Source organism: Saimiri boliviensis, chromosome 6 (genome assembly GCF_048565385.1).
Source record: "Saimiri boliviensis isolate mSaiBol1 chromosome 6, mSaiBol1.pri, whole genome shotgun sequence".
Lineage (NCBI taxonomy): Eukaryota > Metazoa > Chordata > Mammalia > Primates > Cebidae > Saimiri > Saimiri boliviensis.
In genome coordinates, this window is record NC_133454.1 from 23,778,428 (window position 1) to 23,796,576 (window position 18,149).

General features: G+C 41.7%; 1 protein-coding gene across 1 annotated transcript in view; it reads left to right on the forward strand.

Moving 5' to 3' along the window:
* The window catches only part of CLNS1A (chloride nucleotide-sensitive channel 1A), a 155,599-nt gene that overhangs the window by 60,313 nt on the left and 77,137 nt on the right, over positions 1 to 18,149 (forward strand). Inside the window, exons 8-10 of the transcript XR_012517986.1 lie at positions 4,032 to 4,131; positions 10,222 to 10,447; positions 11,529 to 11,648. The gene's annotated coding sequence lies outside the window, so the exon portion shown is untranslated. The remainder of the gene's footprint in view (positions 1 to 4,031; positions 4,132 to 10,221; positions 10,448 to 11,528; positions 11,649 to 18,149) is intronic.

The following is an 18,149-nucleotide window of genomic DNA, read 5'->3' on the forward strand; positions in this document are numbered from 1 at the left end:
CTGAAGCCTGTTTCTATTAGTTCGTCAGATTCATTCTCCATCCAGCCTTGTTCTCTTGCTGGTGAGGAGTTGTGATCCCTTGGAGGAGGAGAGGCATTCTGGTTTTGGGTGTTTTCATCCTTTTTGCGCTGGTTTCTTCCCATCTTTGTGGATTTATCTACCTGTCATCTTTGTACTTGTTGATTTTCAGATGTAGTCTCTGAGTGGATGTCCAATTTGTTGATGATGAAGTTATTTCTTTCTGTTTCTTAGTATTCCTTCTAACATTCAGGCCCCTCTGCTGTAGGACTGATGAGGTCCATTCCAGGCCCTGCTTGCCTGGGGATCACCTGCAGTGGCTGCAGAACAGTAACGGTTGCTGCCAGTTTCTTCTTCTGCTATCTTTGTCCCAGAAGGATACCCACCAGATGTTAGTCTGAGCTCTCCTTTATGAGGTGACTCTTTGGATATACAGGGGTCAGGGAGCTGCTTGAGGAGACAGTCTGTCCTTTATAGGAGCTCAAATGCTGAGCTGTGAGCTTAGTTGTTCATTGAGAGCTACTGGGCAGGTACGTTTAAGTCTGCTGCAGCAGAACTCATAAACGTCTTTTTTTTTCCCCCAGGTGCTTTGTCCCGGGGAGTTAGGACTTTATTTATAAGTTTCTGTCATGCTGCTTTTTTTCAGGGCTGCCCTGCTCAGCGAGGAGGGAACCTAGTCATAGTCTGCCTGCAGATGCTTTGCTGAGCTGCTGTGGGCTCTGTCCAGCTGCCGTGTGAAATTCCCTGCAGTCCTGTGTATACGGGTATAGCTAGAACTGCCTCAGCAATGGTGGCCCACCTCTGTAATAGTGGACTCTCTCTGTAATGGTGGGCTGCCTTGGTAATGGTGGGTTGCCTCAGAAATGGTGGGCTGCCTAAGCAATGGCGGAGTACCTCCGTAGTGGTGGACTACCTCGATAATGGCAGATGCCCCTCCCCCACAGAGTTGGACTGTCCTGGGTTCAGCTGTGCTTGCTGTGAAACTCTCAATCCGAAGTGGTTCAGACTGCTGTTTTTTTCATGGGTATGGGACCAGCCCAGCCTGATCACCTGGCTCCCTGCCTCAGACCGCCCCTTTGTTTTGTAGTTGAATGGGTGACTCTGTCTCCCAGGGGTTCCAGTTGCCAGCTGAAAAGGGACCAGGGTCTGTGTGATTTCCTGTGTGGTGACCTACTGCGCTGGCTGAAACAGCCGCTCAGAGATTCGTGGTGCTTTTTTGCCAGGGAATCTCCTGGCCTGGATCCCTGTTTCAGTCTTCTTTTTATCAGTTGAATGGGTGACTCTGTCTCCCAGGAGCTACAATCGCCAGCTAAAAGGGCTCCTGGATCTATCTATTTTGTGCGGAGACCCGTTGCGCCAACCAAAACAGCCACACTGGTGACCCGTGGGGCTTCTCCTTCTGGAATTCTCCTGGTCTGTGGGCAATAAAACTCCCTCTGGAAATGTGGTGTCCACTCACCCTCCATGCAATTTCACTGGGAGCTGCAATCCTGAGCCGCCCCTAATCAGCCATCTTGGATTCCACCTGAATATTTTATATCAACCCAACCTTCCTATTTTCACAAGCAAGAAATAACTAATTAAAATCTCTTGAGGCTGGACGTGTTGGCTCAAGCCTGTAATCTCAGCACTTTGGGAGGCCGAGACGGGTGGATCACGAGGTCAAGAGATCGAGACCATCCTGGTCAACATGGTGAAGCCCCGTCTTTACTAAAAATACAAAAGAATTAGCTGGGCATGGTGGTGTGTGCCTGTAATCCCAGCTAATCAGGAGGCTGAGGCAGGAGAAGTGCCTGAACCCAGGAGGCGGAGGTTGCAGTGAGCCAAGATTGCACCATTGCATTTCAGCCTTGGTAACAAGAGCAAAACTTTCTCAAAAAAAAAAAAAAAAAAAAAAAATCTCTTGAGAGTGATGTCATGGATGAAGACCTATGTTAGCTCTGGTAAAACGACAGTAAAAACAGTCCTCGCTCTTGAATAGCATAGAGGAGGGAACAGAAGAGAAAATAAAATTAAAATATAGTGTTAAAATAGAATAATAAAAGAAGAGAGGCCCAGGCACAGAGAAGGGCCTCCACTCAGACTTAAGGAAAGGCTCCTTGGAGGAAGTGTCATCCTAGCTGAAACCTGAAGAATAAATAGGTGTTAAAGGGTGAAGGGAAATCCTAGCTAAAGTCTAAAGAATAAATAGGAGTTAAAGGATGAAGGCAAGAGGGAGAAAGAAGAGAAGCAGTGGCACTGCATTTTGCAAACACATGGTCCCCATGCTCTAGGCTAGAGTATGATGTATGAAGGGGAAGTAGCAAGAGATCAAGGTTAAAAGAAATGCTCAAAAAAGACTTAGTACGTGGCCCAGCTCATAGTAGTACTTAATAAGGTTTAAGATATAAAAATGGAGGTAAAGTAGATGATAGTTCAGTAATCATGGATTTTGCACTGAAGCTTCAGACAAGATAAAGGGAAATGAAGGAGAAAACTAGACAAAATTCAGAATTACATTCCAGTAACATCTGTGAGGAGATAAATCATTTAAGAGCTTCTGTGCTGGGTGCAGTGGCTCACGCCTGTAATCCCAGCACTTTGGGAGGCCGAGGTGGGTGGATCACCTGAGGTCAGGAGTTCGACACCAGCCTGGCCAGCATGTTGAAACCCTGTCTCTACTAAAAATACAAAAATTAGCTGGGTGTGGTGTCAGGTGCCTGTAATCCCAACTGAGGCAGGAAAATCACTTGAACCCAGGAGGCAGAGGTTGCGGTGAACAGAGATCATTCCGCTAAGCTCCAGCCTGGACGACATGGTCAGACTCTGTCTCAAAAAATAAAAAAAGAAAAAGAGCTTCTGAAGGTATGTCCTTTGGTTTGATGTTTATGTAGGCAGAAACATGGGAAGAATTTAAGTAATCACATTTAAAAAACATTTTATTTTGAAATAATCTCAAACTTTCAGAAAAGTTGCAAGTATAGTACAAAAAACTAGTTTTTCATGAACCATTTGAAAATTGTTAAGGCCAGGCACAGTGGCTCAAGCCTGTAATCCCAGCACTTTGGGAGGCCGAGGAAGGTGGATCATGAGGTCAAGAGATCGAGCCCATCCTCATCAACATGGTGAAACCCCGTCTCTACTAAAAATACAAAAAAAAAAAAAAAAAAAAAAAAATTAGCTGGGCATGGTGGTGCATGCCTGTAATCCCAGCTACTCAGGAGGCTGAGGCAGGAGAATTGCCTGAACCCAGGAGGCAGAGGTTGCGGTGAGCCGAGATCGTGCCATTGCACTCCAGCCTGGGTAACAAGAGCAAAACTCTGTCTAAAAAAAAAAAAAAAGAAAAAAAAAAAGAAAATTGTTGATATGCCCAATTACTCAGAATATTTTAGTGTGTATTTTCTCAAACAACTATGTTCTACATAACCATAATAGAACTATCAAAATTAGGAAATTAACATTGTTACTGTTATCTACTGCTCAGATCCCATTCAAGTTTTGCCAATTCTCCCAACATTGTACTTGTTAGTGAAAGGATCCAATTCAGAATTACACATTGCATTTAGTGTCATGTCTCATGAGTTTCCTTCAATCTGGAAAAGTTCCTCAGCTCTTCCTTGACTTTCATGACCTGGACAATTTGAGAATCACAGATCAGTTATTTTGTAAAATCTTCCTGAATTTGGGTTTCTTTGATGTTTCCTAATACTAGTTTCAGGTTACGTGTCTTTTTTTTTTTTTTTTTTGAGACAGGGTCTCACTGTGTTGCCCAGGCTGGAGTGCAGTGACGTGATCACAGCTCAATGCAGCCTCATAGGTTATGCATCTTTAGCAGGAATATCATCAGGAAGTGTTGCCATATTTTTCTTATTGTGTTTTATCAGATGTGAACTCCAAAAATCTCAGACAGTTCTCAGTTAATTTAGAAAGTTTATTTTGCCAAGTTTGAGGACGTGTGCCTATGACACAGCCTCAAGAGGTCCTGATAATATTTACCCAAGGCAGTCAGCACAGTTTGGTTTTATACATTTTAGGGAGACACAAAGACATCAATCAACCTATGTAAGAAGAACATTGGTTTGGTCTGGAAAAGCGGGACATCTTGAAGCAGGACGTGGGCTTCCAGTTGATGAGGTAGGTAAGAGAAAAATGGTTGCATTTTTAAGTTTCTAATTAACCTCCTCAAAAGAGGCAATCAGACATATTTTTATTTCAGTGAGCAGAGGGGTAACTTTGAATAGAATGGGAGGCAGATTTGCCCTAGGCTGTTCCCAGCTTGACTTTTCCCTTTAACTTAGTGATGTTGAGGGCCCAAGGTATTTTCCTTTCACATTTCCTCACTTTTCTTTTAAAAAATCTTTTGGAGAAAGCGTTTTAGAAGAAAATGAGTCTGTGGTCTCAGGTTTCATCTGATCTGCCATGGCTAGGATGAATAAACCATCCTAGTTGGGTAGGTCCTGAGATGTTAGGAAAGTTCATTTTTAGAAGGTTGTGAGGTCTCATGTCCTATGAAGAGAAAATAAGGGGAGGAAGGGAGAAAAATAGCAAACAAAAGAATAATCCTGGAAAATAGTTATAGGCTGGATTACTCTGAAGTCCATATATCAGTAGGCAAGTATGAAAGTGGCTTATGTATGTAAATAGGTTGCCGTTATTTTCTTCTGAAGTTTAAGTTGTCTGGCTTCAGTTTGCAGGGATTTAAGAAAGCACAGTTTAGTCCGGACATGGTGGCTCACTCCTATAATCTCAGCATTTTGGGAAACCAAGGTGGGTGAATCACTTGAGGTCAGGAGTTCAAGACCAACCTGGCCAACATGGTGAAACACTGTCTCTACTAAAATACAAAAATTAGCTGCGTGTGGTGGCAGGTGCCTGTAATTCCAACTACTCAGGAGGCTGAGGCAGGAAAATTGCTTGAATTCGGGAGGCAGAGGTTGCAGTGAGCTGAGATCATGCCACTGCACTCCAGGCTGGGTGACAGAGCAAGACTCTGTCTCATAAATAACAAAAAAGAAAGCACAGTTTAGTTTTCAGTAACTTCAAACTAGAAAAAATGGGAGGAAAAAAGGAAAAAAATCGAAAACCTTATTTTGAAGTCATGTAGCTAAAAAAATTAGAATTCTGGCTGGGTGTGGTGGCTGATGCCTGTAATCCCAGCACTTTGGGAGGCCAAGTGGGTAGATCACCTGAGGACAGGAGTTTGAGACCAGCCTGGCCAATATGGTGAAACCCCATTTCTACTAAAAATACAAAAATTAGCCAGGCATGCTGGCAGGTGCCTGCAGTCCCAGCTACTTGGGAGACTGAGGCAGGAGAAGGCTTGAACCTGGAAGGCAGAGGTTGCAGTGAGCCGAGATCATGCCATTGCACTCCAGCCTGGTGGACAAGAGTGAGACTAGTCTTAAAAAAAAAATTAGAATTCTGTTCAAATGGTAGAAAAATAATACAAATTGAAAAACATTAGGCAAGACTAGAATCTAACAACAAGTATACCACAGTTTTCAAAACATAATTTTTCTCTCTCCTGTTTCCCATTTTTACTAAAGACAAGTCATAGTAGGACTGATTTGTTTTATTATACTTGGCCTAATTATTTGTATACAGTGCAGCAAGAATAATTATTTCTCAAATACATTTTTAAATTGGATTTGATGAAACTTTGTTCTATAGAAGGAATAAGACCATTTATAATTTAAAAAAATTCTTTTTTTGAGATGGAGTCTTACTCTGTCACCCAAGCTGGAGTGTAGTGGCACAATCTTGGCTCACAACAATTTCCGCCTCCCAGGTTCAAGTGATTCTCCTGCCTCAGCCTCCAAGGTAGCTGGGACTATAGGTGTGCACCACCAAACTGGCTAATTTTTGTATTTTTAGTAGAGACAGGGTTTCACCATGTTGGCCAGGCTGGTCTTGAACTCCTGACCTCAAACAATCCACTCACCTAAGCCTCCCAAAATCCATCCCTGGGATTACAGGGGTGAGTCACCGCGTCCAGCTAAGACCTTTATTTAAAGCCAAGCCCAGTTATGGATTTCTACCATTAAATACCTATGAGTTGGATGATCTTCTCCTCTTGAGATTCCAAGATAAACTTGATGCTCCTGGTCCTGTCAGAAAGTGACATTCTTTACTTACCATAGGTCAGGAACCCTGTATAGGGAAGGGATGAGGACAGTTATCCCAAGAGGCTTTACTGGCTCCATAAGTCAAGTTTGATTCCTTAAAGGAAAGCACACCATTCCAGTCAGAGCCTTGATAAAATAACCAGTTTCTCCAATTGTGTCCTGTTGCAAAATGAAAACAGATTCTTATTATTCTTATGCAAATTACTGTATTGTCATAGGTTAATCACACTGACAAATAGTTTCCAAATTCTGGAGGGATAGTAAAAAAATATGCTCCAAATTTTGGTCATAGGAGTATACCAATTTTTTTTAATTTTTTTTTTTTTTTTGAGACGGAGACTCACTCTGTTACCTGGGCTGCAGTGCAGTGGCACAAACCTCCACCTTCCAGGTTCAAGTGATTCTTCTGCCTCAGCCTCCTGAGTAGCTGGGATTACAGGTATGCACCACAATGCCTAGCTAATTTTTTAATATTTTTAGTAAAGACAGGGTTTCATCATGTTGGTCAAGCTGGTCTCAAACTCCTGACCTCGTGATCTGCCTGCCTGGGCCTCACAAAGTGCTGGGATTACAGGCATGAGCCACCATGCCCAGCCTACTAAATTGTTAAAAGCTGTCAATAGTTCAAAAGAAAAGTTTCCTCAACTCTAAAACAAAACAAAACAAAACAAAACAAAGGATCAGCAACATTTAAAGAGAAATTAAAAAATATTTATTTAGTCTTCTATCAATTCACTTTATACAGTTAACTCCTGTTCTCCTTGATATCCATGAACACTTTGGCTCTCCATGAGAGACCCTGCATGAGAGTCCCGAAAGTTTCTTTTTTCCTCTATTCTAATGTCACAATTTCCAAAGTTATCAGAAACCTGCATTTAAGAACACCTGTTAAGAGTTCTATAGCTGATTATAAAACCACCTTCTAGAGAGGACCAACACAAGTCTACAATTGTCTGTGGAAGACAGACATTTTTAGGGCAGCCATAGTCAAAGATACAATTGACAAGGAAATTTGTTACCTCTGTGGCACACAATAATTTAACATAACAATTATAATTATTGTTGATATGCACACTGTTATATCACCGTCTCTATGAATACTATGTTATAGGAATTTCCCATAACTTTGGAACACATACCAATAACATATTTATACAAAGGTAGTCCAAAGAAAACCAAACACCATTTTATATGTGACAATGCTTCCTGTATAATTTTTATACCAGATAAGCCAAATATGTTGTTTTTGGGCTTTAGGGAACCTATTAATAATATCCTAAATAATTAATTAAATCAGAAAAGACATAATTTATGATTTAATTTTGGAAAGTCTGTCAAATATCAGTTTTAAAACACTCGATATCACAAAATAGGATCACAGGTCATTGTTAAATCATTCATTTAACCAAAGTGATAATGCAAAGATTTGGAAAAAAAGGTGAAAACCTTCATTCTTTGAAAGAGGATACTTAATTTTCCAAACAATAAGCCATAATAAAAACAGCACAGTCTGGGTGCAGTGGCTCATACCTGTAATCCCAGCACTTTGGGAGGCCAAAGGGGTGGATCACTGGAGGTCAGGAGTTTGAGAACAGCCTGACCAATATACCGAAACCATATCTTTACTAAAAATACAAAAAATTAGCCAGGCATGGTGGTGGGTGCCTGTAATCCCAGCTACTCAGGAGGCTGAGGCAGAGGTTGCGGTGAGCCAAGATAACAACACTGCACTCCAGCCTCGGTGAAGAATGAGACTTCACCTCAAAAAAACAAAAACAAAAACAAAAACAAAAACAAAAACAAACAACAGAACAGCATGAAGTTAATTAAATTTGTTTTTCAAAATTTTATAAATGATCTATAAAATTTTCATCTTGATTATAAAATTTAACTTCCATAAGCCTTTTATAACCTTTATTAAGGAGTTGGTTAATGCTTCAAGAAAACCTTGTTAATCTGACACTGGGGCCCACATGCTGGTCTTGCATCAGTGTACCTTTGATATTAATGGTCAATTTATGGACGTAATCATTTTAACTAAAAAAAAATTTAACCTCAGTTTTTTCCTAACAAAACCAAAACTTAATTGTAATAGCTAGGAATTATTTTGATAAAACGTAAAATTTGTTAGGGTAGTTACCCAAAGGCAAAATAAAAGACCTTCTGCAGTGTACAGAGATTATGTTGGAAGAAAACATTTCCTTTATATCTTTTTTTTTTTTTTGAGACAGAGTTTCACTCTTGTTACCCAGGCTGGAGTGCAATGACACGATCTCGGCTCACCGAGACCTCTGCCTCCTGGGTTCAGGCAATTCTTCTGCCTCAGCCTCCTGAGTAGCTGGGATTACAGGCACACACCACCATGCCCAGCTAATTTGTTGTATTTTTTTATTTTTAGTAGAGATGGGGTTTCTCCATGTTGACCAGGATGGTCTCGATCTCTTGACCTCGTGATCCACCCACCTCGGCCTCCCAGAGTGCTGGGATTACAGGCTTGAGCCACCACACCCAGCCATTAGATCTTTAAGAAACTATTGTTAGCATCAGGCCACAACAAACAGAACTTGAGGGGGGGAAAAACGTGCATGAGCTGAAAATGAGTGGAATGAGAGCATTATAATTTTGCATCTTTTAAAAAGGGAGAGAAAACTGAAAACAGCATGATGCAATAAAGGTTGAACCTTGGATTAAACAAAATAAAAATTTCTTATAATTTATTAAGAGGTTACCAATCCCTTAAGGGAATTTTATTGTTCTAATCAATTTTTTTTTGTGTGTGTTTCTTTTTTCTTTTTCTTTTTTTGAGACGGAGTTTCGCTCTTGTTACCCAGGCTGGAGTGCAGTGGCGTGATCTCGACTCACCGCAACCTCCGCCTCCTGGGTTCAGGCAATTCTCCTACCTCAACCTCCTGAGTAGCTGGAATTACAGGCACGCGCCACCATGCCCAGCTAATGTTTTGTATTTTTAGTAGAGACGGGGTTTCACCATGTTGACCAGGATGGTCTCGATCTCTTGACCTTGTGATCCACCCACCTCGGCCTCCCAAAGTGCTGGGATTACAGGCTTGAGCCACCGCGCACGGCCTTATGTGTTTCTTTATATCAAACCCAATGTCTAGAAGAGCCATTATAATTTTCCTTTAATTATAGACAACTCGATCATATGAAAAAGTTTTTTTTAAAAAATAAATCCTTTTATTGTGACTTACACAGACCCTTCATGACATGCTTGAACTTTCTGGTTTGTCCTGAACATCCTCCTTTCTGAAACAACCAGTTATTTTATTCTAGGTCTAAATTTATCTTACAAGGTTTTTTTCTCATATAAAATTATTTCTTGGGCCGGGCGCGGTGGCTCAAGCCTGTAATCCCAGCACTTTGGGAGGCTGAGGTGGGTGGATCATGAGGTCGAGAGATCGAGACCATCCTGGTCAACAAGGTGAAACCCCGTCTCTACTAGAAATACAAAAAATTAGCTGGGCATGGTGGCGTGTGCCTGTAATCCCAGCTACTCAGGAGGCTGAGACAGGAGAATTGCCTGAACCCAGGAGGCGGAGGTTGCGGTGAGCTGAGATCGCGCCATTGCACTCCAGACTGGGCAACAAGAGCGAAACTCCGTCTCCAAAAAAAAAAAAAAAAATTATTTCTTGGCTGGCACAGTGGCTCATTCCTGTAATCCCAGTGTGACCAAATTTGTAGATGATGGGCTTAGGTCACTCCCCTGTAGGATGTATTATTTCAGGCCCTTGGTCCCTCACTCAACCAAGAATGGGGGAGAGAACCCTGCTGGGTGCGCTGAGCTAATTTAAGTAAATATTGGACCCAAAAGAGTTTTGCAGAAAGTGATTTATTTAGGCAGAGAGAAAAAGGAGAAAGAAAGAGAGAGAGAGAGAGAGAGCGAGCGAGCGAGCGCTCTTATGCTGTCTTGAGAGGGGATCCAGAAATGGAGTCCGCTCAGACGTAAGAGAAGGGGACTTTTAACCTGGGTGTTATTCCCACCCCATTCAAGTTTTCTATCCTATGAAAGGAGTTCCTTTAAACTTCTGCTGGAGTGATTGATCTTTGATTTCTGACATCTGATTTGTTGTTTGGCCCACAGTCCTCCCATAGCTTCTCATTGGCTTTTCTAAACAAAGGAAGCTCATCTGGGCAGTCTGTCTTCCCACATGCACAAAAGTTAAACAAAGACCTCTAAGATCCTGGATGGAGATGTGAAAGAAGGCAGGTCAGGCATGTCACTGAGAAGTTCTTGCATTTCAAACCACATCCCCCTTGTGGACCCAAGGAGAGTGTACATTCCCTCACCAGCACTTTGGGAGTTTGAGGTAGGTGAATCACCTGAGGTCAGGAGTTCAAGACCAGCCTGGCCAATATGTCAAAACTCCATCTCTACTAAAAATACAAAAATTAGACAGGGGTGGTGGTGGGTGCCTATAATCCCAGTTACTTGAGAGGTTGAGGCAGGAGAATCAGTTGAAACCAGGGATGGAAGTTGCAGTGAGCTCAGATTGCGCCACTTCACTCCAGCCTGGGAGATAGAGCAAGTCTTTGTCTCAAAAAAAAAAAAAAAAGAATAAATAAAATTATTTTCCTTTAAGCTTTCTTACCAAAAAATACCTCTTTCTTTCTGTAATTTTGTTTACATCTCTCTTACTTCCTAGTTCCTTTTATCTTGTTTTATACATGACCTTTAAATAAGCTTTAAATTAGATAGAGATATTCACTTTTTTAAAAGGACACTTAAAAAAATAATAAAGTATGTTTTCCTGTAATATATTTTTTTTGGAAAACACTGAAATAATAAAATACCTATAATTTAATATAACTTTAGATTCTAAATTATGACTACAAGTATTTATTCCATTTCATTTATCTAATTATATTTTATTTTAGTCATTTACCTAGATTATTTAAGAAACTGTGGTAGTCATAATTTAAAGTTATGAAACCACCATCACAAAATTATAACAGACAGTGAAAAGGATTTGCCCTAAGTAACTCCATCTTGCTTCTAAACTCCAAGCTTTCCTCGATATTCCTTGGTGTGTGCTGAACTAATCTTGGGAGAAACTTAGTTTATAATTTAACTTTGAAACAAAAATGATAACTGTCCTTTCCCAAAGCAAACCTCTTACTGCCTGTGGATTAGACTATCTAACACCACCAGAGTAGAAGTTATGATAATCTTACTAAATTCAAGATGTAGCTATTTTTTTAAAGCAATATTAATGTGTTATTTATTAATTATTACATAGCAAAATCATTGGCTGGTTTTATAGTTTTGTAACTGCTATGCCAGATTTTGACACCTTACAGTATCTGACTGGGATAAGTATGAAATTACTTGATTAGTAAATGCAAATGAAAATGTATTCCTGGCAAATTCTTTTTTTTTTTTTTTGATAGGGAGTCTCACTCTGTTGCCCAGGCTGGAGTTCAGTGGCACAGTCTTGGCCCACTGCAAACTGTGCCTCCTGTGTTCAACCAATTGTCCTGCCTCAGCCTCCTGAGTAGCTGGGACTACAGGTATGTGCCACCTGTAGATTCATAAAGACCTTTTTTTTTCTTTAATCTTAGACTTTCAGGTTCTTGATAACTTCTTTCACAACCCTAGGCAGTTGTCAGCTAAATAGCCTTAAATTTGCATATTAAAGGAAACAACTCAGGTGAAAATCAAATAACAAAATTGCATCATAAGGTGCAGAGAGGAAAAGACTGGTGTGCTAGAGGGAGATTAAAGATAGATGTCAAATCAAACATAAAATTATAAAAATCATAGTAGTATTGTATAAGGAGACCAACTTTATTTGGATAGGGACTACCTATCTTTTAACTAGATCTCGGAGCTCTGGGCAGAACCTATACCAAATCCTGGGCTTCTGAAAAGGGAGAATTATTATGAGACTAGACCAAGTGATGTTTTTACAGTGTATGTTTATTTTATGTTTATGTTTATGTTTGTTATGTTATGTTTATGTTACAGTTTATGTTTATTTTACCACAATTTAAACTTAAAAAGAATTTTTTTTTAAACAAAGACATTTCTAAATGTTGAATACACTCTTCCTTAAATACCCAAGCGTAGTCTTGTTTGCGAATAATTATTTTGGTCAATAAATCATATAACACAATACAAAAGCAAACAGAAGCTGAGATGAACTTTTCTGTTTACACTTTCAGGGTTCCATAAGGAAAAACAGGTTTCTCCCCCAAAAAGGCATCTGGTGCCTTCTCCATTTCCTTAAAGGAACCCCAGGCTATTACAGACTATTTAAGTCCCTCATGCAGCAGAGGGTGTGAGAGAAAAGAGAGTAAATGAAGGAAACAGAATTCAGTCAACTGAGAAGGAAAACCTTTCTCAATAAAAAAGACAAGGTCCTAGGAGAAAAAAAAACAAACCCTGAAGATCTTTTAAATACACACACACACATACACACTCACTACATCACATATCTTGGATCTTAGCTTTTAATTAAGCTGGCTTTACCCATTGAGCTCCAGTCACCTGCTCTGGTCACCATCTTTGACCTATGTCACCCCTGGCTACCCTCTCTGACCCACCTGTAACCGTCCTTCCTGCCAAAACACCCACCCTACCACTCCAGCTAGGACCCCTGCTCTCTTTAAAATAGCCAATCGGGATTATTTAAAATAGCCGGTCGGGATTAGTCTAGCTTGTGTGGTCTAACCCTAGCCAATACAAGAACGACACAGCAGTGGTCTTGGTGGGAAATTTTTGATCCACTGTAGGAATGTTTTGGCCCGGGGATGGGGGACAGTGTTCACTTTCCTAGGCTCCCGTAGCAGCTCTATGGATCATATCTCTTTCTTCCCCTGAGCAGAGGAGAAAGGGAAGTTCTGAATATCTTTTTTTTAAATCTTGCATTTCTCCCATTTTGGGGGTAAGGCTCAATTTCTCTTACTGGAAATCTCTCACCTTTTAGGGTGAGGCTGAATTTCCCTTACTGGAAATTTCTTGCCTTTTGGGGTGAGTCTGAATTTCCCTTACCAGAAATTTCTTGCCTCCTTGACTATTGAAGGTTTGTGTGAGGTTCAATCTCCCCCAGTGGAGATGTCTTACCTCTTTTTAATCTCCAAGCCACCCCAGTCAATGAATCCTTCACTGGCCCCCCACCCGTGGCTTTTCTTGCCTTGGTATATTCCAACCAAGGAATAGTTTCCTGCTCCTCCCATGGCTTTTCTTACCTTGGTCCCGACCACAAAGGAAATACTTTACCAGCTTTCATGGCATCTTTTTCTTGGCCTGTGCACAGAGTTGCTTAGTTGCCACAGTATTCATAGGCCTTTTTGTTCCTCCATGTTGCTGAGAGGCTGGGCTTGTTTGTCACATTGGGTAGTTCTCGATCCCTTACCAACGAGGCTGATGCAATGAAGCAGCAGGACTTGTCTCCTCACAAGAGAGGGTCTGAGATTATCCAGAGGAGAATGGTGAATCCTGGACAAACCCCCAGAATTTTTTTAAGTAAAATTTTGATGCCACAAAAGAAATAGCACTTGAAGATAAATCCTCTCAGCAAGGCAGTTTACTTCTATAGAAGTATGCAGCTCACAGATGGAGCAATGGCAGCTGCACACTTGGACAAGGAGGAAGGGGTACTTATGCCTGATGGGGGTTGTCCCTACTGCTGTGTTGTTCCCCTATTGGCTAGGTTTAGACCACACAAGCTAGACTAATCCTGATTGGCTATTTTAAGGAGAGCAGGGATCCTAGCTGGAGTGGCAGGGTGGGTGTTTTGGTGGGAAGGATGGTTATGGGCGCATCAGAGCAGGTAGCCAGGGGTGACCTAGGTCAAAGAAGGTGCCTAGAGCAGGTGACTGGAGAGGGTGACCGGGATGAGTCAGGATGGAGCCAGGGGCTGGAGGAACAGATGTGAACTACTGATTATAACTAGTGGAGAAGATTGTTAACTGGAATTACAAGGTAGTTAAACTTTAAAATAGAGAAAGAATAAGAGAGCTGAACATACTGACATACTGATTCTTTGACGAGAATCTTGGGATTCACTATAAGAATTATGAGGTCAGGAGTTTGAGACCAGCCTGGTCAACATGGTGAAACCCCATCTCTGCTAGAAACACAAAAATTAGCCAGGCGTGGTGGCAAATACTGGTAGTCCCAGCTACTTGGGAGGCTGAGGCAGAATAATCACTTGAAACTGGGAGGCAGAGGTTGCAGTGAGCCGAGTTTGTGCCACTGCACTCCAGCCTGGGTGACAGAACAAGACTCTGTCTCAAAAAAGAAAAAAAGGAAAAGAAAATGGTTAAAAATGGCTGAAATGGAAAATGTTATGTTTATTTTACCACAATTAAAAAAAAATTAAGAAATGAGCTATCAAGCAAAGCAAAGATGTGGACAAATATTGACTGCATATCAGGAAATCAAAGAAGCAAGTCTGAAAAGCTTTTTACTATATATATATATATATATATATATATATATATTTTTTTTTTTTTAATTTATTTTTTGAGACAGGGTCTTGCTCTGTCACCAGGTTGGAGTGCAGTGATGATATCTTGGCTCACTGCATCCTCTGCCTCCTGGGTTCAAGCAATTTTCCTGCTTCAGCCTCCTGATTAGCTGAGATTACAGGTGTGAGCCAAAGCACCAGACTAATTTTTTGTATTTTTAGTAGAGACGGAGTTTCACCATGTTGGCCAGGATGGTCTTAATCTTTTGATCTGCCTGCCTCGGTCTCCCAAAGTGCTGGGACTACAGGTGTGAGCCACCTCACCTAGCCATAATTTTACTTTATACATTATGAAAGGTAAAACTACAGAGATAGAAAACAAATTGGTAGGAATTCACCAAGGGAGGAAGATCGAATAGGTAAATCATAGAGGATATTTTAGCATGGTGACTTTGTTTTGTGTAATACCATAACAGTAGTGACATAGTACATGACACCTTGCATTTGTCAGAACCCTTAGAACCTAATGTATGCAAATGTAAAAAAAAAAATCTAAGAACTCAGATAGATTATCCCAAGAGAAAATAAAGAATGTGACAAAATAATCTAACTGTATTATGAAAAAACCTCAGTGAAGGAAATGGGAGAAAATTGCTGACCTAAGTAACTTTGGAAATGAGTGGAGTCTATAAAACTAAATGCATCAAAGGAGGCAGCTGCTATCACCTTATGTTAATAGCAATTAAAACAAAAAACAAACAAACAAACTAAACTAAATGCAAAAGAATACAGACTGGGGAGCAATATGGCCAAATAGAGGCCTCCAGAAATTGTTCTTCCTGCAGGAACACCAAATTGAACAACTATCCACACAAAAAAGCATATTCAACACAACCAAAAATCAGATAAGTCATCATAGTACCTGGTTTTAACATCACATTAAGGAAAGAGGCACTGAAGAGGGTAGGAAAAATAGTCTCAAATTGCCTACACCACGCCTCTCTCATCACCTGGCTATGGCTGCATAGAATATAGAGAGAATCTGTGCACTTGTGAAGGGGAGAGGGCAGTGATTGTGGGACTTTGCATTGGGGCTCAGTGCTGCCCTGTCACAGTGGAAAACAACACAGGGCAGAACTCAGCTGGAGCCCATGGAGGGGGCATTTGAATCAGACCTAGTGAGAGTCAAATTGCCCATGCCAGTGGTCATAACTTGAGCTCTGGCAAGCTGCCACCATTTGCTAAAGGGCTGTGGGGTCCTAAATTCACTTGAAAAGCAGTCTAGGGGCCAGGCGCGGTGGCTCAAGCCTGTAATCCCAGCACTTTGGGAGGCCGAGGCGGGTGGATCACAAGGTCAATAGATCAAGACCATCCTGGTCAACATGGTGAAACCCCGTCTCTACTAAAATACGAAAAAAAAAAAAATTAGCTGGGCATGGTGGCACGTGCCTGTAATCCCAGCTACTCAGGAGGCTGAGGCAGGAGAATTGCCTGAACCCAGGAGGCAGAGGTTGCGGTGAGCCAAGATCGCACCATTGCACTCCAGCCTGGATAACAAGAGCAAAACTCCGTCTCAAAAAAAAAAGAAAGAAAAGCAGTCTAGGCCATAAGGATTGCAATTCCTGAGTAAGTCCTGGTGCTGTACTGGGCTTGGACCCAGTGTACTTGTACTTGGGTAGATGTGACTAAGTGAGACATCAGCCAGGGAGGTCAAGGGAGTGCTTGCATCATCCCTTTCTCAACCTCAGGCAGTGCAGTTCACAGCTCTGGGAGAGACTCCTCCCCTCTACTTGAGGAGAGAAGGGAGAGTAAAGAGGACTTTGTCTTACAACCTGAGGAACCCATTCCAGGGTCTAGCCATCACATGGCATTTCTAGACACACCCTGGGCCAGAGACTTCCTTGAAGGGAAAGAATAATCAGCAATGGTAATCAGGCTTTACTCACCTTGGGCCTTGGGTAAAGCTCAGAGCCTTTAGGTGTGACCCAGCACATTCCTGGCTGTGGTGGCTATGGGGACAGACTTCTACTTGAAGAAATAATATGGAGGAATGAAGGGCACTCTGTCTTGTAGCTTGGGTACTAGCTCAGCCACAGTGGGATAGAGCACCAAGCAAGCTCCTGGTGTTCCCAATTTCAGGTCATGGCTCATGGATGGCATTTCTGGACCTGCTCTGGGCCAGAGTAGAGCTCTCTAACCTGAAGGGTGAGTCCCAGGCCTTTCAGCACTGACCACAGCTGATTGAAGAGCGCTTAGGCCTTGAGTGAACATTCATAGTAGCCTGGCAGTACTTGCCGCAGGCCTGGAGCAGTGGTGGCTATGAAGAGAGACTCCTGTTTGTGGAAAGGGGAGGGAAGAATGGGAAGGACTCCTGTTTTGTGGCTTGAGTGCCAGCTCAACAGCAGTAGGTAAGATTTCTAAGGTTCTTGACTCCAGACTCTGGCTCCCAGATGGATCTTTGAACATACCCAGGGCCAGGGGGACCTTACCACCCTGAAAGGAAGGACACAAGCCTGGCTCTATTCGTCACCTGCTGATTGTAGATCCCTTGGGTCTTGAGTGAGTATAAGTGGTAGCCAAGTAATGGTCACTGTGGACCTTGAGAGAAACGCAGCTCTATGTTTGCTTCAGGTCTGACCCAGGGCAGTCCCAGTGGTGGTGACTGCAGGGGAGCTTATGTTCCCCTCTTCCAGATCGAGGCAGCTCAGTACAGAGACAGAGACTTCATTTGTGGGGGAAAGTTAAGGATGAGAACAAGAGTCTCTGCCTGGTAATCCAGAGAATTCTCCTAAATCTTTTCCAAGACCACCAAGGCACTACCTCTATGAGTCTGCAAGAGACACAGCATTACTGGGGAGCTTAAGGATACACCATATCCCCCTAGTGCAGATATGGCTGCCATGATAAAAAAAACAAAAAAAACAAAAAACTTAAATCACAGCATCCAAGTCCCTTTGAATACCTGGAAATCTTTCCCAAGAAGGACAGGTACAAACAAACCCAGACTGTGAAGACTAATACATACCTAATTCTTCAATGACCAGACACTGATGAACATTCATGAGCATCAGGACCCTCCAGGAAAACATGACCTCACCAAATGAACTAAATAAAGCACCAGCGACTAATCCCAGCTGTCTCTTAGCAGAACTGATCGAGCAGAAGGAAGAATTAGTGACCTTCAAGACAGACTATTTGAAAATACACAGCCAGAGGAGACAACAGAAAATAGAATTAAAAAGAAAGAAGTATACCTCTAAGCTCTACAAATAGCCTCAAAGGGGGAAATCTAAGTGTTACTGGCCTTAAAGAGGAGGTAGAGAGAAATCTGGGTAGAAAGTTTACTCAAAGAGAGAATAACAGATAATTTCCCAAACCTAGAGAAAGATATCGATATTTAAGTGCAAGAAGTTTATAGAACACTGAGCAGATTTAGCCCAAATAAAACTACCTTGAGACATTTAATAACCAAGCTCCCAAAGGTCAAGGATAAAGAAAGGACCCTAAAAGCAGCAAGGGGAAAGAAACAAATTACATACAATGGAGCTCAAATAAGCTTGGCAGCAGGCTTTTCAGTGGAGATCTCACAGGCCAGAAG